Source organism: Amphibalanus amphitrite, unplaced genomic scaffold (assembly GCF_019059575.1).
Source record: "Amphibalanus amphitrite isolate SeventyFive unplaced genomic scaffold, NRLGWU_Aamphi_draft 000908F_arrow, whole genome shotgun sequence".
Classification (NCBI taxonomy): domain Eukaryota; kingdom Metazoa; phylum Arthropoda; class Thecostraca; order Balanomorpha; family Balanidae; genus Amphibalanus; species Amphibalanus amphitrite.
Genome location: NW_024882402.1, coordinates 45760 through 70394, shown reverse-complemented (window position 1 = coordinate 70394; position 24635 = coordinate 45760). Strand labels below are relative to the sequence as shown.

Below are 24635 nucleotides of genomic sequence, written 5' to 3'. Positions count from 1 at the left end.
GAGTCGGAGTCACCGAAAATCTGTCGACTCCGCAGCCCTGCTAGGTCTGCGGAGTCGGAGTCGGGAGTTGGAGTCGGTCGGAGTCGACAATTCTGCCCGGAGTCGGAGTCGGAGTCGGAGCTGGTTTTTGAAAGCCGGAGTCGGAGTCGGAGTCGGAGTCGCCGAAAATCCATCGACTCCGCAGCCCTGAGGCCTCTTGCACCAAACTACCTAGCTAGGTAAAATCGAAAAACCGGTTTCAGAATAAGCTAATCTAACGGTGGTAAATTTGTTTGCAATAGCCCAATACATAATCTTACATGTGCTTGCAAAATTTTGCATGCAAATTGTTACATTTGAGACTTGGACTGGGTATACGATGCAAAATAATCCAAGCATTGGTGCAAGAGGATTTTGGTGCAAGTGGCCTCTGATTTGAATTATGATTTGCAAATTTGCCAGTGACAAATTTGAGTTTGAGGGGATTTGGATCTCATCCTTCAACGAATCGTCCTATGTGTGGGTTTTCAATTTCCATGCCCTCCTGTCGCGCTGCGTTTCGCGTTGGAGAAAGAGAGAGTGCTCTCTTTCTTGAGCACTCTCTTGAGCACTCCCGGAGATTGAGAGAGTGCTCCTCTCAAGCTCCGGGAGCGGGACGCACGGTGATAAATGGTAGGCGTTTTCCGTATTATCAAAGACACTCCTCGCGGCGATAGCAGCATCAGTACTCCGTTTTTTTTTTTTAGTCATACCTCTTGAAACGAGTGCAGTCTATTTTGCCACCAATGTGTTTCCGTCTTATTTCACCAATGATTACGCGCAACCGCGTGCAAGGTTAGTGTCACTAATTCAGCGGTCGCTGAGTGACACCCACCCACCAACCACTCACCCCTCCTCCGCCCTCCAGCCAGGGCTGGAGAAATGATTTCAGAGGTGGGGGGGACTAGGCCTCGAGGGGCCCTCAAGGAAAAGGGCCCTAATTGTCTCAAAGGGCCCAAAATCATATAACCTTCCAAGGGGGATTTTAGGGGAACGTTTGAGAGGGGGTCACAAGTCGGCCGACATACCGGGTCTGATGGATGAATTCTGACGACGGGGGGGGGGGGGGGGTAGGGAGCGAGTATGTCGAGATCAAATGACATTTGATCTTCGTCGTTTCTAAGATGAAGTTTGATCGTTATTAGTCACTCGGCTCAGTAGTTTCAATTACTGAAACCCACCTATACAGGGGCGTCGCTACAGATTTTTTACTGGGGGGGGGGGGCGATCGACGTACTTAAAAGCCAAGAAGTAGATATAGTTACCTCACTTTTAGCCTAATGCATTAGTAGCATATAGTCATGACCTCTCTTATTGACCTGTTTATAAATCGGCGGCGCGAAGCGCCGCAAAAATTTCAAAAAAAAAAAAAATGTACAAACACAGCGCTAAAGCACAAATATTACAACCCTTTTAGCATGCTAGTACAAACAGGAGTTCCTTCACAGTACACATATATGAATTCCGATTCAATTGGACACGGTTGGTGTTATTACAGTCACGATCTCTCTTATTGACCTGTGTATGAATCGGCGGCGCGAAGCGCCGCAATTTTGTGTGTGGAAAAAAACGTTTGTCAAAACACAACTCTAAAACACAAACATTACAACCCTTACAGCATGCTAGTACAAGCCGGAGTTCCTTCACAGTACACATATGAATTCCGATTCAATTTGACACGGTTGATGTTATTACAGTCACGATCTTTTTGATTGACTGGTGTAGGAATCGGCGCAAAGCGCCGAGAAAATTTGCAAAAGCATTTGTCAAAACACAGCTCCAAAACACAAATTTTACCACCCTTTGAGCATGGCAGTACAAGCCGGAGTTCCTTCACAGTTACACATATGAGTTATAATTCAATTTGCCACGGTTGGTTGGTGTAATTACAGTCACGATTTCGTATTGACCTGTACGTACATGAATCGGCGGCGCGAAGCGCTGCGAAAAATTTGCAAAAAGATTTGTCAAAACACAGAGGGGGCCTCCTCTCTACAGAGGTCCACCTCTCTACTGCGGGCCTCCTCTTTTCGCAAGGCCTCTTAACTACAGAAGGCCTCCTCTCTACAGAGGTCTCCCTCTCTACTGAGGGTCTCTCCCCTTCAGAGGACCTCCTTTACAGAGGGCCTCCTCTCTTCAAAGAACCTCCTACAGAGGCCCTCATCTCTGCAAAGGGCCTCCTCTCTACAGAGGGCCTCCTCTCCACAGAGGGCCTCCTCTCTACTGAAGAAGTCCTCCTCTCTACAGAGGGCCTCCTCTCTACAGCGGGTCTCCTCTCTACAGCGGGTCTCCTCTCTTCAGAGGGCCTTCTGCTTTCAGGCGGTCTCCTTTCCACAGAGGGCCTCCTCTCTATACAGGGCCTCCTCTCTACATAGAGCCTTCTCTTTAGAGAGGGCCTCCTACCTACAGAGGGCCTCCTCTCTACTGAGGAGTCAGAGGGGCCCTAGCGGTCAGACACAGGCACTAGCGGGCGGTTATTCAGGAAGTAAGAAGGAAGGATTAGGAGGCCTCAGGAAGCAAGAAGGACCCTAGCTGTCAGGCTGGTCAGAGGGCCCTGAATGTCCTGACGTGATTTTTTGGCTTCACGTGAATTTCTTACGCCTCCGACGTGATTTTGGCCCCCGTGGGCCTTCGGCGCCCCACGGGGGCCTCCTGAAACCCCAATGGGGGGCGCCCCGTCCCCCCTTGGGTACGTCCCTGGGGCCCACGCCGGTCTCCGAAGTTCCAAATTGCCTCTTGAGTCTCATACTGTCCAGTGGCCCGATGGTCTTATGATGGCCTTTGAGGTTTCTCACCGGCTTCAGAGGGCTCACATCGACCTATGAGGACCCCGCGCTGGCCTCCGAGGGCGCAAAATGTAAGAAGGTAAGCATGCCGCGTAAGTAATGTATAAGTATTCCGGCATCTGAGGGACTCCGACTGCTTTTTGGGTGCCTACAGCCTCATACCGGTGAAATGAGGGTCCCTGACTCCCTACCTGTCTCTGAAGGTCCCATTTCGACATTCGAGATCCTTATTTTGGGTCACAGCAGAGGCCCATGCAGTTCCCTTAAGGCCCAATGCCGACGGTCATATGGCCGCTTCTGATGGCCCCACGTCCTCTTTTGAAGGCACCTCAGGGGTCACGAGAGGTCTGCCAGGGGCACCACCGGCCTCGCAGGGGCACCACAAGCCCGCCAGGGTTACCACAGTCCGGCCAGGGGCACCACAGGCCTGCCAGGGCCCAGGGGCACTAAAAATAAAATAAACAATATAAAAAACAAAAATGGAAACACGGCATCACCAAAATTAAGTGGCCGAAATCCGTTGAGTCTTTAATTTTGGGTATAGGAAGGGGCACCACAAATTAAATTCATGACCATCCCCTTGGAGTTTTCCTGTATCATCCCCTGGTGCTCGCACGGTTGAGACAAAAACGAGTACGATTCTGGCCTTCAATACGCCTTTTCACGCAACACGATCCAGACAAAAACAAAGGTATAAGCTCAGATGTGTTTGACAGGTGATTTTGAGCATGCAAGACGGCGTCTATAACGCATTTAGGTCTTCGGCTTTTGGAGGGGGTCAACTGACCCTCTCAGACCATTTGGGGGGTCATGACCCCGTGCCCCCCCCCAGGATCCGCCACTGTTATTCATGCGTTGCTGTACATATATAGGAGGTATGTGAAAGGAAAATAGGCCTGGCAAACACCTTTCTGTCAAATTTTCAACAGGTCCACTACTGGACCTGGACCACATGGACTCAATGAGGGGCCATGGCTCTCCGATGGTTCACGGTCATCACGGAACCATTAAGGGCCCACTAGCTTGTGGTGGAGTACGACTCATTGAGATCTACTCACTGATATAGGGCTCCGATGCTTGGAATGTGATATTTAAAACATTAATACAGGCCAAAATGGCTGATTACTTTTTTTAAACATAAGTCAGAAGGGCCCACTTTCGTTATATATTAGGTCCCCCCCAGGTCCCCCCCAGGAAATGGAATTAATGGGGCCCGGGGGGGGACGGTCCCCCCCGGTCCCCCCGGTTTCTCCAGCCCTGCCTCCAGCTAGTCAGCACCAGGACACCTATTCGGCCTGGCTTTCATTCCTCCGGGTCATGGCCTCGCCTGATACCGTCCACTTTCTGCCCTCTCACATTCTCCGGCCGAATTCTGCGTCGTAAGTCGTGCGCGTTACGTTGCAAGGCCTTCGGCAGCGGCCGGCAGCGGCGCCGGCATCGTTACCATGGCTGCCGGTAAACAGAACGACACATCGTCGATTGTGACGATCGAGGCCTGCTTCATGCAAGTAGAGAGAAATAAATACGACAGCGGCGCAACGACTTGTCAGTCGTCTCCATTCTGAGCTGACACGCTCCATTCTTTGACACACCATGTCTTCACACTATGGATGATTCCGCCTGCGTAATTGCAGATTGACTAGGAAACTTGGGCAATGGGCACGCGCCTATCTGGCTCCCTTCGTCGGACGGGCTCCCGTCGTCCAATATGATCATTGATCTAGATTCTCGTGGCGACCGTCGCCTTCTATCGGCCCCGAAATGCCTATAATTTGGACGGCTTATCTGACCCGACCCGATCTGGCCACTTCTCCTCCGCGAGGTCACATGGTAGTAATTTGGGCCCGTTTGACTTGGCTGTGCCGCCGTGCGCAGTACAGGTCAGTGTAAGGCCGCCGCCCGCCGGGAACTCTATTATTGTGGGAACAGGTCGACCCAGGGGAACGGCAGTGTTTTTGTTAGGGTTCGGAGTTCGGACACAGAGGCACATTAGCTTGCTCAACACCGTTGATTGTCGATGAGGTCTTTTGTTTGACGAACTGTGAAAGGAAACACTATTACCCTTGCCGGCGCGTTGAACTGTAGATAGCGAAATAAAAAAGAAGCTATGCTGTATTTCATTACCGTTAGGTATGTGCGCTGGTTCAATTGTTTCATTCGCTATATTTAACTGTGTACTGTGTGTAGCTACTTTCGCCCCAATCGCTTCCCATTTCCCTGATAATTGTTTTAACACAGATGAAACAATACTTTCAGGCTTAAAGCAAAGATAATTGTTTTTATTTTTTCCTAACAAGTTTTTTTCCTTATTACCGTGATAGCTAGGAGACCGATATTTCTCCCTCTTTACAGTGGACAGAATTCCGGAATAGTCCCATGATGTGCCGTATAGTTGTATAAGTACAACTGTCTAGGTATTTGGCTTTTATTATTAGTTCGAGAGCAATTATAATCCCTTTCAATTTTCAACGATTATTATGAAGTGTATTTTAAACATCGAATGAACCAGGTGCATTCCCCGAGTTACATATAAACCTTTCCATGAGTCAGCTCAAGGGTACTGTCTATTGTGTCGAAATAACGATCGCACCTGTGGAATCCAGAGGGATATCACATCTATCTGGTTAGACGACAGCAGCTCAGTCCTGCATATTTGGCTGGATTCTGTGCGTGATTACGTTACGTGACCGTATGCGGTCGACAGGCCAGACTAATAGGAATGCCCTGTCCTCGTTGCGTGGAATGTCGTATCGCAGAGGACTGAGGATCAATTGGTAATGCCTGATGGCAGCAGAAATGGGGCTATTTATTCGTCGTCTGAGTGCTGTAGCTCAGAAGGGCTAGGCTAATGGATTGTGACGCACGCTTTGTTGCCAGGATTGTGATGGTTTCGACGGGAATGTTTTTACATTGAATTATTAGGAAAATATCCGCAATGTGTGCAATAATTGCGAAAATAAGAACGGGGCCGGGCATTAGCCATCCTAAAGTAAATAGTGCCTGCATTCATGCCCTGTTAATTATTCCCTATGCCAGCCACGCTACCCCAGTGCCCCGTTCAATTTCCTCTCCCTCACATGTTACACAACCTCCCGACGCCTGACGCTCACAACTCTCATCAGCGTAACTACCCTGAGACTACCGCCCGCCGTTGAGTATGTGATACATTTCCTACTCAGTACTCAGCTCTATTCATCTGCTGAAGAGTGAGTATAAGAAGTTGACTCAACAGCGACATTGGATGGAGCGGAGGAAAGATGACAAGATCTAACGGTGGACGGTTGACGTTGGACGGTTGACGTTGGACGGTGGACAGTGGACAGTGGACAGTGGACAGTGGGAAGCGGACGGTGGACGGTGGACGGTGGACACTGGACAGTGAACGGTGGACAGTGAACGGTGGACGGTGGACGGGTCGGTGTACAGTGGACGGTGGACAGTTGACGGTGGACAGTGGACGGTGGACGGTGAACGGTGGACGGTGGACGGTGACAGGGGCTCTGACAGTGGCAATGACAGCAACAGTGACTATGCTGTTAAAGATGAAAGAAGATGACGCCGGTATTGGTCTGATCGTGACAGCTATGCTATGCACAGCTCCTGTCTAACGCCAGTCCGGGTGCCTTTGATTCTCACAAGTCATCCAGCACGGGGACGTGATTGCCCACAGCACCATCGGGAGTATTACAGGGTAGTGGTGTTGGCTCACGCCGCCCACGATTACGGCAAGGAGCGGCAGCGAGGCCGTGGGAGCATCGTATGGGCACCCTGGTCTGGTGGTCTCAGGCTGAGACGAATGGTTTTATTTTCAGACTCATTACTCATACGGCTATAAAAGTGTTGGACGACACGCCTGGATTCTTTGAAAATGTCGATAGTTTACCGAAAGGTTTTGCTGATTTAGATTACAGTCGAGCGGCCCAATTAAGTATGAAGAACGAGAAGCTGCGCTCTGGCACAGAGGTCAGGTACTTTAGAGAGCTGAATTCAGTAGGTACAGAAAATGCAAATAAAGGGTCATATAAATGGTCGCATAGTGTATTGTTTTCAAAAAGAATAGCGAATAGCGACATCCGCCCACTGAAAGCAGCGATCACAATGACAAAAGCCGCGCTGCACCGAAAGCGATTGTGACTGAACTGAAATAATAGCCAACGTATCCACCAGCCAGTCACCAGTGACCACACCTTTTGTCATTCTTCACTGACCCAGATAACGTTCATCCACCCCTTCTGTCACCCCCCCCCCTCCCTCCCCGTGTGGCTACCCCTCCCCGTGCGGTCACCTGTACTCGTGTGAACACCGTTCGACCGATTTCAGCGCCGAGCCGGTCCGCTGCACTGGGTCACTGGCGGTGACAGCTAGCTGCGGCGACTGGGGACTGTGAGATAGACTGTGGCGGTGGTAGAATGGGAGAGCGATGGACAAGCGTGGCTAGCGGAGACCGCGGTAGAGCTGCTGAGACAACACGGACAGGATGGGGATAGGGGGGAGCGTCGCATTCGAAGGGGGCGAGTCTCAATCGTGATTGAGATGTTACGATAATAATCTGATCGGATTATATTGGGCTGGATTAGACCACAAGAAAACGTTTGTCCAGCATGCTATACAAAATAGGAACACTTCTTTTTTCCTTGCTTGAATCTCATGACAATCTAAAATGGCATGTCAAACGGAATGAAACATCACGCCTGCCTGTTATCCTTCCGCTGCAATATATGTTTCAACACGTCCTTCCCTTTGCAACACGGCGTCAAGATCCTCTCACTCCTTCTTCTGTCGACACCAGCATTACCACTACCTCTCAAACTCTAACCAATCTCCACTCCACCATGCCCAACATATAACTCCCGTTTATCTTCCTAACGGCTTGTTTCATCTCGCGTCCATTCAGCCATGCCTGTCGAAACTCGGCCCTCCGATGGATCCAGCCTGATTTCGGTTGGAGCTGCCCCCTGCTGCCTTGGCGTAGCGCGTTGACTCGAGTGTCGGCAACTCTGCCCCAGGCGATAGTGGGTGTTGCCTGCGCGGGGGCCCGCCCGGTTCGCCTAGCATGGCTGTGAACGAGCGAGCGAGCGAGCGACTGCCTTCCTTTCGCCGTTCGCCGGCCGGCGCCATGTGCGGGCCAAGGTCGGGTGAAGCGTTTCCTCATCCCTTGACCAATTGGTGGAGCGCGCCCGCGGCGCTGCGTGACCTGCGCGTTGACCTTTGACCTGACCTGGGCGGTAGGGCGGGCGGGCAGCCGGAGCGGCCGGTCGAGAGCCGCCCACTAGCGGTTTTGAAGAGCGACCTGCGACTGGCCATGGACACATTTTCGGACGCAACGGGTGTTCTTTTTTGTCACTGCCGTTGAAAGAGCGCATTATTGGCTTTATTTGATCTTGAGTAGTATTGTTTTAATTTCCGAGAGGGTGTCGAAAAAAGTCATTTAGACGAAACGCGTCCACCCAATGTGCTGTGTAACCCGTCTCAATATATATTATTTGATCTTGTTTTTGCCGAGAGAAAATGTTGCGTAATAATTACGCAGTGCGTATTGAGTTATATTCCCGACATTTTTATGCGATCCAAGTCACTGCTATGTAAGGTCTAGTAGGGGAAGGTGGGGTAAGACGGACCAGCTAAGGTTTGAAGCCGTATATCTTGCTACACTGCTCTCGTAACTCATATTGTTAATAGTCCTCTGAATGCTCAATCCTTCCTCTTTTGATATTTGTAAAGACTGAATTTCAACTTAAAGACATCTAGGCGGTAGATGCTCTTAAAGGGGGACATGTCAAAAACTCAGACAAGAAAAAACGCGGGGTAAGACGGACCACCCAGCAGTGCCTGCTATCCATTCATGCTTGGTGCAGTTATAATCTGTACTCGAGTAAGTAGAAGTAAACAGAGTGGTGAAATAACAAAATGAAACCTTTATTCTATACTTATATGTTATGGAAGTGCAACAAAAAGCTGGGAATATGTGTGTCGATTGTCGTTTGGCATGAATGCATGCTGAGCACTTGCAATTTGCATGCATGGCTTACATGCAACAAAGATTCCTTGCTGAAAAATTAGCTTACTTAAACTTGTGTCAATGCTTTAGAAAAGAACTTTCCATATGCGGACCACGACAGGGTAAGATGGGCCACAGTGGTCCGTCTTGCCCCAAATCTAAATTTTGTCATTAACATGACGCCTATATGTCAAATAACGCAACATTGCGAAACCTTGCCTGTCCTAAAGTGTGACTATAACTAAGCTTATAACTTTGTTCTTCACAGCGAAGTGCAAAATAGAAACTAATCATGCAAGAAAGACGCCGAAATTAAATTATCCGTAGACCTCTTATATTAGATCAGTTTGACGAAAAACAACACTTTTCTCAATAACTCAAAATATATGCATCCTAACCGCATGAGCTCAAGGTGGTCATTGGTACGAAGGAAAATAAAGATAGTAAGTGCATAAAGCAGTAGATAACTGCAGCGCTTCAGCCGGGAGGACCGGTGGTCCATCTTGCCCCGCTGGGCCGTCTTACCCCACCTTCCCCTATATGTAAAACTTCAGTTTTTCCTAATTTACATTATTTTTCTTTCCACGCCTTTTTGTTTCTGTTGTTTATGTGTGGTAGGTATCAAATCAAGCCTTATTGGATTTCAGCCGCCTCTCGAAAAGCGTGGATCTTAACGTTATTTTCGGTTTTTTACGAGAGCGTAATCAGAGATGTGAGTGAGCTGATTAATCTGGTTTGGACGGCTGAGAGCGAAGATTGGTTCTTTGTTTCCAGCGTCAATATGTGTGCCTGCGGAGCTGAGAAAAGCATGCAGATCAAACACATTTTTGATGAGTTCTGTCTTATTACATTCTACATGTAAATAAATGATTTTTTTAATGGTAGTATGTTGCCTGTCCCAGTCCCCGCCTCCAGGGCCTGCTCTTCTCTAATGTAATGACGTTGATTTTATACTTGTTGAAATCACGACTTATACCGATATACATTCATGGAAAGCTGGATACGCTCTCGATTGTTCCCGCGAACCTGGCCATCCCCTGGTCATGTTCTGGTCACTCCTGATTGGTTAATCAGACCGAACCGTTACCGAACATCGACCCAATGGCAGCCCGCATATTCAATTCAATCTGCCACCAGAGGAACACCATCAAATATTGAGCCCATGCCCTGTCGCCCGTCAAATAACCACATCCACTCGGCACTGACCTCATTCTGCACGGCACGAGTCACTCGGAGCCCTGTCTGTGTCCACGTGGTCTACCTGACCCCCGCCGCTGCCGATAGGGCGCCACATTGATTGACCTCGATCAGAGCCGCTCGCACAAAATCGCTGAGGTCTGAATGGGGAGCTTGTGCGAGATACGCGCAGTAGAGCGCTGGTGATGGGAGCCGGGAGGGCAGGAAGCGGTTTGTGGGTCAGTCAGGTAGTGCTTTGGCCGGCCGCGCGGCGGTTTTCGCGAGAAAGAAAGTTTGACTGTCATGACCGAGGGCGTGCCGACAAGAGGGAGGAGAGGGAAGGAGGGAGGAGGGTGACGGACGTTGTCGCTCTCCGTTTTGCTTGAATAGGTTGAGAAGCGGTGTTTCCAAGAGAAAACGATCGTTAATGTTTGGTTCTGAGACCGTCACGAAGACTGCCATACCATTTTAAGTTTTTTTATCACCGTTAAAAACTGAAATGTTAAGGACTCCCTCGTAACATATTACATAACAAATCGGCGTATTATTATTTTTCTCTGGAAAGTTACGTGATAATTCCAAAGATCGTTTTCTGAAATGAGAACGTGTACCCTATTCGCTGTGTTTTATATCAGTAGGTGGAACTATGGTCATGAGTACCCAAATATAGGAACGTTCCCATTTTTGGGAACGGAGTTCCCAAATATGGGAACGGGCGTTCCCATTTATGAGAACGGAAGGTAATTTTTCGGCCGTTCGCCCACTAAAACTCATTAGTGCATCACGTCTCAAAAAAGTGCACGCTAATTTAAGTATCTACTAAGTCTCTATGAAATTATCTTTAATATGACCGTTGAACAAGGAAATTGACCGTCGAATGATATTTTTAATGATTTTTTGAAATGACGGAATGGTGAAAACATGGGTTATACTACATTTAACTTGCAATTTTAAGGAAAATGAAGCGTTTTTACATTTTGAGGTCAAGTATAATAATTTTCGCCTGGTTATGAAGTTTCATACTAGCGACTTCAGATGCTGACATATGCAAGCGAACATGCGGACAGTCCCGGGGTAATATTGTTGACATTTGGTGTCGGGGCGCACGACCGCATGGAACGTCAGTGATTTTACCGAACTACATACTGTTGTAAACTCAGTTTCAGTGGTTTAAAATTATTCAGCTGTATTTTATCATCCCGGAAAGACATATTTTATTTCGATGCTAGCTGTTTAGAGTTGTTTTATAAGGAGCGTCATGAGCGTGATTTTTGTCTTCCGTGTTTCTAAGCGTGATCGTTTTGGGGGAATTTCTCTTACATAGGTCGCTCTGTGTGGCTTATTTATAATTTTTATGCTGATTTCGATCATTCCTCGTGCCCATCCTACCAGGCCTTTTGCCACTTACACTCATCAAGAAAGGAAAAAACTAGATTTTCATTGGGACTAGGTGTTTTGAGGGTGTAACATATTCAGCGTTCCCATTTTTGGATACTTCCTTGTGCTCGTCAACTATCGGTGATAAACAGACAGGTGCTTGACATGTCTCCACCCTCGGCGCGGACGGTGGATATAGGTATGGAAGACCATGTTGAACATCGCTGAGCGTTGTGAATTACGTAATCCTGCAGAGGGGGGGGGGGGGGGGCGTGCCCGCTGCGAGATCGACGGGAATAAAAGCGCAGAAGACCGGGCGAAACATGCGACGGTCTTGCCGTAAAGGTCATCTGATGATTGTTGCGTTAACAATAATTTGCGGCGTTGGACGTGATGCTTGTTAATGAAAAGAGCCCCTGAAAGGCGTGGGTGAAATCGTTCCCAATTTTGGGTACGCCGTTCCCATAATAAGGAACGCTTGCAGCGCCAGTGTACGAGAGCGTTCCCAAATTTGGGCTCGCGGCCCGGATGATGGACTGCTTTAGAAATAGGGGAACGATTTGAAACTACGATGGGCCTTACAATATCAAACTCTTTCCCAACAATATTGAGACAAATATCAGGCGGTTCACGATCGTTTTATATTTTTTGGACGTCATTTAACGGTTCTTTTTCTTGTTTTAAATAATGCCTACATGGCGTTCCCATATTTGGGTTTATCGTTCCCAAACATGGGAACGAAAATGCGTTCCCGAAAATGGGTACGCTTGACCATAGTTCCGCCTACTGATATCATAAATATCTTCCCTCTCGTCTTCCTTCTCTTGCAGGGAGAATCACATCTGTCGTCTCCTGCACGCAGCGAGTCACTACTTTGCGCCGAATCCAGTCTCATGTGTCCTTCGAGTCTCTGCCATGTCTCCTGACTCCGAGCAGCCTCCCACGTCGGACAGCCTCCTCAACAACCATCCAGCTAGCCAATGTGAGTACCCACTGCCCACCCTGACCACCCAACCAACCCAGCCACCCCCCCAACTGAGGTCACCACCACCTGACCATTCGGCCCAAGGCCTACCCCGCCCGCTACTCGGTTGGCCTCTGCTGGCCCGTCTGCCGGCCTATCTGACAGCCCAGCGCTGTAGCACTGACCCCGTATAGTGAAAGGCAGGCAGCCGCGGCAGCGGGCGGGCAGCGGGAGGCACAGACCCGCACCAGGCCAGAGCCGCGCCGTCACTGGCGGGCTGGAGCGCGCTGGGTTTGGTTGGTCTCAGTGACCTCGCGTCCAGCCGCCGGCACTGTCTTGGGCTCGCCGCCCAAGAGAGTGTGGACAGAGTGGTGGCCTGACCCAGTGTGGATTGGGACGTCTTGTGAGTAACATCTCTCTGAGTTCGTTCTGCTGGATTGGGTGCTAGTGATCTGTGCGGTTTTGAGATCGTGCCGGGTGGACGGCGAAAAGTGCTCGGGAGTGGAGGGTAGGAGAGCGCCGGTCAGTGGAGTTTAGGGGAGTTCAAGTTGCTTGGTCAATGAGAAGTGAGAACATTCCGACAGGAGTGGACAGTGGAGTAGAGCTGCGGGAGATTGATCAGTGTGAAGATTGAAACGTTGAAGATCAGGAGTACCAGCTACAGAGTGCTGGGCCGTGCTTCAGGTTCCGGTCAACTTGGTAAGAAGACAAGGACGGCAGCGTACCTAAGTGATATTGTGAATGTGCCTGTTCCTGCCACTGAATCTACCTCGGGATCTGTTCAGTTAAAGCTAATGACAACGACTCTGGAGAGACCAGAGCATCTCATTCCAAGGCATATATCTAACCCGTCCAATTATCTGTGATAACCGTCAAGGACGTCTCTCTTTCATCTGCCGTCACCTGACGCACCTGACGTGCGTCTGACCCGGTAACGTCAGCTGTCAGTGACGCCAGTGGCGCTGTGACGGCCGGGTGACGGCCGGTGACATTTACCGTCACGGGCGACTGTCACAGATCTGTGACGTCATAGAGGGATATCGGCGGTGCCCGGGTCGGTAGTTGGTGAAACGTCAGTACCAGAGGTGGACGGCGTCGAGAGAGGATCGGAGACCCGCTGACGGGCGCTACGAGAGTGAGTGCTGTGTGGGGACATTCGACGAGGATATTTTGATATTTGGAGAGTGCGGTGATCACGTGAGCGCAAGTGTTGAGTTGATTTATGAGTGTTGTGGTGAACTCAACAATTTAGTTACACTCAGCCTGAACTGAGATAATTTGTGATTAGGACGGTTGCTGGATGCAAGTGTAACAACTTGTTAAGGCCGAAGACTGTCATTGAAGGACTATCGTGCTGAATCAAGTGCACGAAAACACCTGTGCAAGCCTGTGCCTGTGTGACAGTCTGAAAAGCCGATGAGTCACCAGTAAGCCACCGTCAGTCGGTACAGCTGTCATCGTTACAAGTGTGCCTACTGTCAAGCATACTCCGGACTTGATCATCGAACCTGGCGTAATAATACCGTGGATACGACCTGCGTGCCTTCAAGGCCAAACAAACGCACTCACGCACTCACGCACATACGCGTGCACACCGACACACAAACTCTGTTGTGGTGCCCGGCGTCCTTGCCAATGTCGTGGGGTCGACGTTGATCGACCGTCGCCGGTGTCCAGGGGACCGTGATCGACCCCCGCACACACATACACACAGGTGCGGCCGCGGACCGAGTGGGTCGGCCCCGAGGGCAGTTTGCAGGTGGAGTCGGTAGCGGTCAGTGTCAGGGGCAGTAGTGTGGGGGTCGCCGGCTGGGGACTGGTTGAGGAGGAGACGAGAGGAGAAGGCGAAGAGAAGGTGATTGTGGGATCACAAACTTGTGACACTTCGTTACTGGTGGATACGAATTGACGTGATTACAAACTTTGAGAAAGTGGTGTATAAGGACACAGAGTCACGAATCACGGACATGGAGTGATTCGTTCCGTGGGAGTCACTGACTCTTTCACGGTTGAAGTACGTGCAGTGGTAAACATTCGTCGTTAGAGAACAATATAAACAGGATCAGGTGAAGACTGATCGCCGCAGCCGGCGCAGTCTGACCGCACAGCCCGGCGACTGATTGGCGCTCGCCGCGGTCACGTGACCGGCTGACCTGCGTCAGGTTACGGCGCAGGCGCGCGATGGTGCTGCAGACGATGCTGTATTCGGGCGGCCAGCGGCGCGGCAGTCTCATCCAGACCCTGCAGCGGTGAGTACCGAGCGCATGGATTACGATGGGGGAGGTGGGATTCATAAACGGATCAGGATGTTTGGAGACAGATAACAGATTATGTGAGGGCTATGAATCATTAGAAGATAATACGTTTTAGTCCCGTGTTTGGCAAAAATGCAGGGAATTTGGGAATTTGATTGGCATTTTCAGTTTACCGAAAATGCTTAACTGCATTTTCATGTAGTGGATCAATGCATATAATAGAAATGATATTTAATTATTACTTTTTTTGCTCACCACTGGAGTGAGTTATTTGAACTGTTGCCTTTTTTAAACGGCCAAACATGATTGTCAACGTATTTTTGGCTCGGTCAGTGTCACGGACTTCTTTTTTTGGCACTGGACAGTTTTTGCAGAATCATTTATCGAGCAATTGATGAATCTTCTTTAGGACGGGAAACACATTTTCTCTCATACGTTCGATGAGCAATGCATCCCGGTGCCTGTCCTGTCTGTGGGAAACTCGTCACTTTCACCGAAGAAAGTTTGTTCCATCACTCCAGGAACTTTTATGTTTCGACCATCTCGATGAATAATTACTACTACGAGCGTGATTTCGAAATAGTTTAGATGAAATAAAGCAGGCCCCGTGCTTCACTGAACTAACAAAGCTACGCGAGCAGTAAGCTTGTGAAACAAAACCTGACAACACCCTCTACGTCTTTGCCGATGATATTTAATTATTTGTAAAATGCCACAACCCAACCCTTACCTAGCGAAAGTGATTGTGTTAGCTGGGACTAGCCGGTGACCGTGAGAAAATCACTGCTATACAGTAAACCCGGCTCTCGGGACCGGCTGGGTGACGGGCGGAATGGCTGAGACCTTGACACCGAGCTGTGGGTACTGTGGCACTCCCCAGTCGTCAAACACTGGTGAAGAGCGTGTCCGACCGGCCCTGACTGGTTAGGTGAGGCGGAGAGGTGGCGGGAATCTCACAGCGAAAACGCAGCGTTTTTGTTGTCAGTAGCTTGAAACGACACCATACTCTCTGACGTTGAAAACAGAGAATACAACAGCTTTGTAAATAGCTTTTGGGTGTTTGTGTAGCTCACATATCCTGACGAACTTTAGTTTGAAACCGTATAAAGGCTACTATGGACTGTGTACTTAATGCCCTTTTCCTGGGGGAATTTACATATATTTGAGCCGGAGCGGGATCTGTGATCCCGTGGCGTCCGAAACTAATAAAACTGCTGACCCCATTTTGATCTACGATCCGGGGCACTCCCGATTAAGTTGTACCTCTGCCGTGTACCCCCATGTCTCCGCCGTTGTAAGACCTCCGTGTCCGGTACCTCCATGGCCTTTCCGAGCTGACCCCTGAGTCGGGACCGGTACGGCGGGTCGCCGGTCGGCCGGTCGGGACGGAGCGCAGTTAGGACGCCCTGCTGAATATTAGATGGCCCTACCGTCAGCTGGCGGCAGCACCAGACATACCGACAGACTTTCTAATCAAGGATGGAGTCGTTCGATGCAGGCGATCGACGATAGCGAGAATTTTGTCCATGTCACTTATCATGTTTGCTCCGACTTTCAACTTTTCCAGAGTCACTGCCCATGAGGCATGGAAAAATATCTGACAGTTATTGGTGCAATAAATAAACATTTTTTTTTATATGTGCTGTTGCACTTATTTTATGCCAGGAATAAACACCAAAAGATAATATTTTCAAGAACTTCTCGCCTTTCTCGTTCCTGTCCTAGCTTCTACCTCCTTGTCTTAACATTTTTTACTTTTATTGATCATGCCACCGTTGCCGTAACCTTTGACAGCGTTAGTGCATCCTGGTATGTATGTGTACCGTCTCGTGGGTCCACTTGTAGGCACCTTCCGCGTACGAAACACGTCCTAATTCCCCTGAATAGCGCCTCAGCGCCCGTGCGCCGCGTCTCGGTGGGTTGGCCGGCATGAATGCCTTCAAATGAGTGGCGCCTCGACCGTCCGGCAGGCCGTGGCCCGTGCTGGCCGCTGAAGGATAATCAATAGAGCACAATTGAAGAGAATAGTGCCTTTGACATGGCGACGTCGGGCCGAATTGGAGCACGCCGTACCGAGAATTAGTGGATGTTGGTGGAAAATTCTGGGAAGTGTTGCCAGATACGTCAGGGTGTTTGGTGCTGTGCGTTACACATAACGCGGCCTTGGCTCACCATTCGCAGTATAAAACATTGTTTATGTTTGCGTGGAGTTGTCAGAAAGAGGCGCTCCGCTTCGGGATGGAATTCGTTTTGTGCTGCGGTATTAGGGAAATTGTTTTTGGCAAAAGCAGGCGCCGCAGGATGCGTCGCTCTGAATTGGCTCGCATTTCATCCATAAAATGCGAGTAGACATTTTACATCCTACTCCTCCGCGTTACATCGCACATTTTTGTCTCGTACTTTATTCGTTATGGAATATAAAATCATTTACGGTTTGGGTCGAACAGTCCGTGCTGCCATCTATGGGCCAATAAATCGTCTCCGCTTTCGGTCCAATTCTGCCTATGCGGATGACGGCCCACGCAGCAGGGAAATTGAGGTCATTCGTCTGCAATATGCGTCACACTCACAGCGGAGCGCCAATTCATTGGATAAATGTCACGGACAGAGTGAACTTTGCCGTGGAGCGCATTGCGAAAGATTTAACCGATTTCCTGTGATATTTAAAAGAGCAGATATGAAATGTGCGTATGCTCCGCTGATCGTATGATCTGAACCGTGGTTTTTGTACATTCGTAGCTCGATCAGCATTGTACTCGATCAGTTTGTGCACCATCGAGAGCTGGTATCGTGCGAAGCGTCCATTAGTTAGGCTCGTTCGTTAGGATCAGTTGACTAGCCGATAAACCTCATGATAAACAAATACCATAAACACCATTCAATTACAAATGTTGTCCGAGTCTTTCCCCATCGGCTCGGCTTATGACGTGTCGACTGCCGTCCTGCGAGACAAATACCTGAAAGATTCACAACGCACTTTCTTTTATAATAAGGTCGATTGCTAGCCTAAATCATGCACGAATACTCGCCGTCTGCCTCGCCTCCACCAGTTACATAATTACTAATCGGGCAATGGAGTGAAATAGCTGTCACCAATGACGGTTAATCTACTGTGTGGCAGCCTTGGTGCCGTGTCATGGGGTCATGGTCACGCGTCACGTTTAACAAACTTCCTTTAGTTCACAGACTGAACGGACAGGCACCTGAGCTAACGTTGAAGGACTCGAGATTGCTTGTTCAGTGCTCACCTGTGTTGAGATTCGGCCCTGCTCTGTCATTCCCCTATGCTTGAGCCTGATGAACGATGGTGGCTTGCCTGATAATGAGAACGCCGCTGGAGCCGTGCGGAAGGGGGAGGGGGCACACCTGTGCTCGATTGCCGAATGTCTGAGCGGCATCAGCGTGTTTCCCGTCAATAATAAATGACTCCGATACACCATGCGGTAATGGACGGGTAAAAATAAACACCCACGTCACTGTTTGTTCAACGTCGGCCCGTTCAACCGTAACGAGATTGTTTCCTTCATAGTTGTGATTATTTTTAGCTCGTATGCATCAAATGCCTCCGATTAAAATGACCAGAAATTAATCGCTCAATTTGCCTTCCCCGCTAGGCCAACGCTGAATGAGATTTCCATCGAACGACATTTGACGTCACCAATAAGTGTGACGTCACCAGACCTCAGTAGCCAATCAATCACGGGCTCCGCAATCTGCGGACCAATCAGCGGCGCTGGTCGAACGATTGACGTCAGTCTGGGCGGTGTTGTGCGGTCGTCGCGTCGGTCCCCTAGCATTGCTGCGGCTTCGCCTTCAGGCTGGGCTCTGCCGAATGTTGTTGGGCTTGGCGAAAGCGACGGGGGGGGGGGGGAGGGGGGATATTGGGCACTGATGCAGTCCTTTGGAGATTCCTATTGAAACTCAAAACTGACCGGTCTCAGGAACGTTTTACCGATACGACGATGCCGCTAGAAGGTTTCAAGCATTTGGCCGTCTAGACGTCCGTTTAGCGATTGATTGTATTGATTTTCCCCGGTAGAAGCCATGAAGGAAGGCTTACATAACACTTTCTGACTACACGAAATGAAGATGTCAGAATGTTGTCGGATGACATCAATAAAAACTAAAAAGCTCATCAACATTAGAGTCAATTTACTTCATGTAGTTTTAACTTTTACCGGAAACAGCTTAGCTGATGATGCTTGTTTGGGATATGTCTGCAGCGTACTAGGGTAGGGCCAGAGAACTTAAGCAGTAGTGGCCCTGTCCCTGAACCTAACCTTTAACCTGCTGTGCCGACTCAAAATCGCCCCTGTAAGGGCCGAGGCCGGAGTCAGCACCTCTAATCACCTCAGCGGAAACATTCAGCCGATTCCAATCGCAGCCCCATTCTCAGCCATGCAGGCGAGCATAACAGCCAGAGAGCGGAACGGAAACAAATTCCAAACCTCTGCGGAAACCGGAGTCAGCCAGTACCAGGCTAATCGCAAACTTCCCGCCTTTGGTGTAGCCCGACTCTCGGCGATCCGGCCTGGTTTACGTCGCTAGTTCGGCCTCTGACCGCAGGGCGGCGCTGCGAGCGGTGACCGTCGGCGCAGGCGCCGCGGGGGTTAGTGTGACCTCTCGAGCAGGTGCATCGGTGGTGTAATTAAGCTGACCCGCGTGTGTCACCAGCTGACAGGTGTCATTGTGGTGTTAATTCCACTGGGTTTGGTGCTCCACACAGCCTCTCGGTGTCACTTTCCACCGCCGGCGACCTTCCCCAGATCAATACCTTCCGCTGGGTCCACCGTCGCGGGCGACGAGTCTAACCCGTCGTCTCCGTCGCCGCCGACACTCCTGCTCCTCTCCGGTCGGTCAGTCGGGACGGCACGCGCCGCTGGTGCCGGCCGCAGCCCGGCTAACGGTCCCCAGCAGCCTGTGTGACCCCGGCCCGCCACGGCGGACGGCGCTCGGTGACGTCACCAGGGCGGGCGGGCGGCACTGGCGGCGCGGCGGCGGCGGTGACGGCGCGGAGCCGGCCAGTGCGGCTCAGAGCCAGAGGAGGGCTGCACGCGGCGCTGCCGGCAGCGCTCCGTGGCCCGTGTGGGTGTGTGGGACGGACGGGACGGGACGCACCCGCCGGCCGGGCGGTGATGGGAGCTGACGTCACCGGCTGACGGTAGCGCGAGTGACGTCATCGGGTGACCTGTGACCGGTCAGTGATGGTGACCCGAAGTGACCTATAGTGCTGGTGACTTGAGGTGACCTACAGTGGATATTCGTGACGTGAAGCGTCCCAAAACGGGTGCCCGTGACCTAAAGTGAGGGGCATTCCACGTCAAATCGAACAAAAATCGGCTGTTTTGCACCTTACCATCAGCGATTTCATTATAAATTTGTGAGCGAGTTCCTGTGTCGCCCCAAACATTACATTGATGTTTTTTGCACATTTTGACCACAGGTCTTCTAAATATAGGGCATCGAATTTTTACAAAATGTTGCATCTTTATATTTTTGAACGACCATAACTTTGGTTGTACTTGGTTGATTTGAATGAAATAAACCTTACTGTTTAGGTAATTTCTTAAGCATTTGTTTAGAATTGTATCTACTTAAATATATGACCTTGAAGTTTGCTTAACTCTGTTCTTAAGCACAAAAATTGAAATAGCAAAAAACACGTCACCTTCGATCTGGCTAATTTTCATATATTTTATTGCCTACCATATTCTTAACAACCTGTGAAAAAATTAGAGTGGGCCATTCATAAGTTTTGAAGAAAATGGCACATATGCAAACGTATGTTAGCACGCGCAGTGGAGGGGGAAGAGTGAATTTCGCCCCACCCCTCCTGTTTTTCGCCAATATCTCATAGTATTAATGCGAAATTAATTATAGCTACCTGTCCAAAATTGAAGTGCACATCTCATCGTGCAAGCAAGAAGAAAATCGGTTCACAACTGTTCTAGTAATAGCGGTGTAAAGTGAAACATCCTGTCGCCGCGGCGACGCGGCGACTCGGCAGCCGGCGCCGACCGCTAGCCGCCGCCTGAATTGTAGACTGTGCCGGGACGGAACGGAACGGTTCCGTCTTTACATCGCGCTCCTTACCGCTGATTACGTTCAATTCGCGTCAAATTTTGTGAGAAGACTAAGAAATGTACAGGCAATCTTATGGTGTAAGAATTTTGAAAATCGGTTGGTAAACAATTGAAATATGAACGTGTAAACACAAAATTGTGATTGCTGCGTTTCCCGCGTCGGCCGATCCCGCCTCAGCCGGCGACATGTTACTCTTAGCAGGTCTCTAACTGGCATATTTATTATTGGATTAACTAGAAATTCCCCATACATACTCAAAAATGTATATTCTTTCGTATAGTGAAGATAAAAAGACGTGAAGATATCGTTGCGTGATAATGTTTTCGTTGAATTTTTGGCTTCATGTTGCAATTCCACACGGCTCAAAATTCACCGCAAAATACCGTTTGCCTAAGACACTTTTACTATGGAACTTGAATGCTTGACTACGATGACTATGTGTTTCCATTCTCGAAGAGTTTGGGATATCACTAATCAGCAATCATTCATTTCAGAAAGTGTACACAAGCAAGCATGTCTTGACTCTGTCTTTCAAGGTCACGCGCGGTTGCGTGATGTTGATGCATGAAAACGGCGTTTGCCGCGAGAGTTATGAATGGCCCACTCCAATTTTTGTCACAGATGGTTAGGAACATTGTGACGGACATAATATGTAAAAATTACCCGAATCGAAGTTGACGTGTTTTTTGCTGTTTAAATTTTTCTGTTTTAATTCAAGGTCAAATGCATTTCAAGGTCACTTCAATTTAATTTTATAATTAAGAATCAAAGCCTTATCAATTGCCTACAAGACCCTGTTAATATCATTTTGATACCAGAAAAGGATCCAGAGTTATAGACATTTAAAAAATTGATGTGTGGCATTTTTGGCTATATTCGATGACCTATATCTCAGCGATACTTTATCAAATTTCGAAAATATTATACGTAACTCAGTTTTGAACCATGCCCAGTCTGCCTACAAATTTTCAGAAAAATCGAAGGGGATGACGGATTTCGGTGTTTGATTTGACGTGGAATGCCCCGTGACCTAGAGCAGGCACCTATGACCTGAGGTGACCCTTAACGGGCACCGGTGACCTAAAGTGACGTACAGTGGTGTTTGATTACGATTGGAGGCCTGCGGGCCGATCAGAACAGGGACATTCTGGAAACCGATGCCAGGTAAGGACCGAACGTTTCTGCTTCGACTCTCAGTCTGTGCCTTGGTTCTGATTCGCTGCCCTAACTCTGACTCTACATAGACGGGCACGGATGTTGAGTCAGAGCCGGTGGGTCCTAGCTTTCTCTGGCCCCTTGCAGTCTTATGAGTTGTCAGTCACATGTGACTGATGAGTTTGACTCTCCGTACCATCTGTCGTTTGGTCTCCACTTGTGTCTCGTACTCATATGAATCACTTCCACATTTGGGTACATTCTTTTTGAACATATTGGTAAATTGAAATAGTTTGTCCTTGATGTGCTGTATGTCAAGCGGCCGTCTTGTGTTTTCCAACAACTGCTGTCATATCCGGCCCAACGCGGCCTCCGCACTGACTCACTGCTGAGGGTGTGTCATGCGTGGGGTGCCGTGACTTTCTGAGACAGTGTGGTCGTCCCTGTGGTGTTGGGTTGCTTGATTGCAGCTGTGCCGATCCTGGGTGTTTGTTGGGTATATTTACTGGCATGTGCCGGATAAAACCCCGCATGACCGTTAACTCATGTGTGACTCCGTTCTCCTCCTTGACTCCTTCTCCCCAACTCTGTTCTCCGGGGTCTTAACCTCAAAGCCTTGACCTCCTGTTAGCCGCACCCTTCCACCTCGCACGCCTTCGCCACCCCGCACTAGCCGGTCACCGAAGTCCGCTGGCGTGGGTCACACGGCTCCACGGGTCAGTTCGCTCCACTGGTCAGCTAGAACTGTGCCGCCTGCAGTGACCCCCACCCCTTCTCCCTGCTCATCCCTCTACACATCCCACACTCCCTTCATCCCTCCTCTCTACTTCACGCTGATCCGCCTGGCACGACCTGCTGCATCACTGACACCGGGATAGGAGATGCAAACTTAATCAACATCCTGGGGCTGAGGTGCAATGGTCTGAGGTTGGGGACTGGGGTTCTGACCCCATGCTACATCTTTACTCGCACCGCTCTTTGGCATTGCAAGCAGCGCTTAGTTGACCAGGTGCGGTCTTTCCGCGACCAATGCTGAATCACTCTGAGCTACCCATGGCCTACTTCAGCGTGCGACTTTGGGACTCAATTTGCGGGAAGTTTCACCTCTTTTTCCCCGACACACCCGAACGGGAGGTGCAGAATGTTTGCGATGCAAGCGTACCCAAACTGTATGCAGGAAATGCCAACTGTCTGCGTGCAGTTTGCAAATGTGCAAATGCACAAGCCTCGCAGACGCGCGATCGCATTTCGGCCGTCAAAGCAATTCGGTGCGTTCTGTCTAAAGGTTACTCAACCTCGGAAAGTCGTTCGTAGGCGTGCATGTCCTGATAGACTATGGTAACAACAGGTGCACAAACCTGCACTGGACATGTTGAACTGCGAGCTGTTGCAGTTTGGCATTACCTACCGACGCTTGCTCGAAGTCTCCGCTGGCTGCAGCTGAGATCATTGCCCGCCCGATTTACCGGTTTGGCGTCTGCCGCTGATGCTCGTTTCAAACTGCAGACTGCACCGCGTCTTTGACGACGTCTGGCTGCTGATTGGAGGAGCTGAGACCGGGCCCTGATTGGGTGAAATTAAGTTTGCTTCTGTGGACGTGGGAGCTTGTTGAGTGGGTGCGGCTGATTTGCACTCGTCTGGGCGGCGGATCTGACGGGCTGGGCGCACGAGACGGACTTCAGAAGCGCGTGCATGAGTTTCTTGTGCTCCAGGTTTGGTGTGGAAGGGTAGACCGGATATTTAGACGAGGAGTTTTGCATGTGACGTCGATGCGTTTTTGTTTCAGGGGCTCATCCCCTTCAATACTATCTTCAAAGTTAGATATTCAAATCACTCGACACATACTTCTGCAACTTTGATCCAGAGCTTGCATTCCAGCAGAAAAGTGATTCTGTTCGTTCTGTTCAATCCACCCCTTCTCATTTCGTCTGCTGTTCTATATGCGATCACGTTCACGCCCAGTGGTTTCTGTCTTCACTGTGGGACTGTCCCAGAAATCTCACGGATCGAACTATCGCCACTGACCGAGCTTCACACGTCATCGCGCTGGTTACAGACACCCGCCTGGTCACTGGCCGCCGTGGGAACTCGTGATCAACCCGTGACGTGTCCGTGACAGCTCGTGACAGCTCGTGAGGGCTCCGTGACGGCTTTGGAGAGCTCTTTGGCAGATCCGTGACAGGCTGAGACGGTTCGTGCGGCTAGTGCCAATCCGTGACATCTCGTGACGTTCCATGCCATCCCAGACTTTTTTAGCCATCGATTCTTTGGGGCCTCTGGTTCCTGCTGAGTTTCCGGTGGTCTGGAATAGCCATTCTTGGTCCGGTCCTGGTCCGACGGTTGATCCCTCAAACCATACCGTCGTGCCTACCTGGCTGCGTGCTGTGCTCATCCTGCCTGCCTTCTGCCTGCCTATTGCCCGCCGTGTTTGCCTTCTATGCCATCCCAGTCAGCCTGCTGTGCCTGCCCTGCCCGGCATACCTTTTGCACCCATCGTGCCTATACCGTTCCCGCCATGCCTGCGCTGCCCACCGTGCCTGTTTCCCGTCATGCTGCCTGTTGCCTGCTGTGCCCACCGTGCCTGCCTTCTGCCTAACTACTGCCATCCGTGCCTGCCGTCCCTGCCTATTGTGGTCATCACAACCGCCATGCCTACCGTGCCTACCGTGCTCACTGCTCGCCCCACCGTGCCTGTCTGTTTCCTGTCGTGCCCGCTCGCCGCCCACGACCACCAACTGCTGCCGCGCCGCTCGCTGCCGCCCACTGACCCAGATGGGCAGTCAGCGGGCACAGCTGACTGAGTCAGAGTCACCGCCCGAGTC

The 24635-nt window shown here is 50.1% G+C and overlaps 1 long non-coding RNA gene across 2 annotated transcripts in view; it reads left to right on the top strand.

Annotated features, from left to right (window-relative positions):
• The first annotated feature begins 19575 nt into the window (after positions 1–19575).
• Positions 19576–24635, top strand: part of LOC122367922 — a 47445-nt gene continuing 42385 nt past the window's right edge. The window contains exons 1-2 of one of the 2 annotated variants that reach the window (XR_006254145.1): positions 19576–19771; positions 21693–21822. This is a non-coding gene — a long non-coding RNA (uncharacterized LOC122367922). The remainder of the gene's footprint in view (positions 19772–21692; positions 21823–24635) is intronic. The other variant, XR_006254146.1, reaches the window with a different exon arrangement.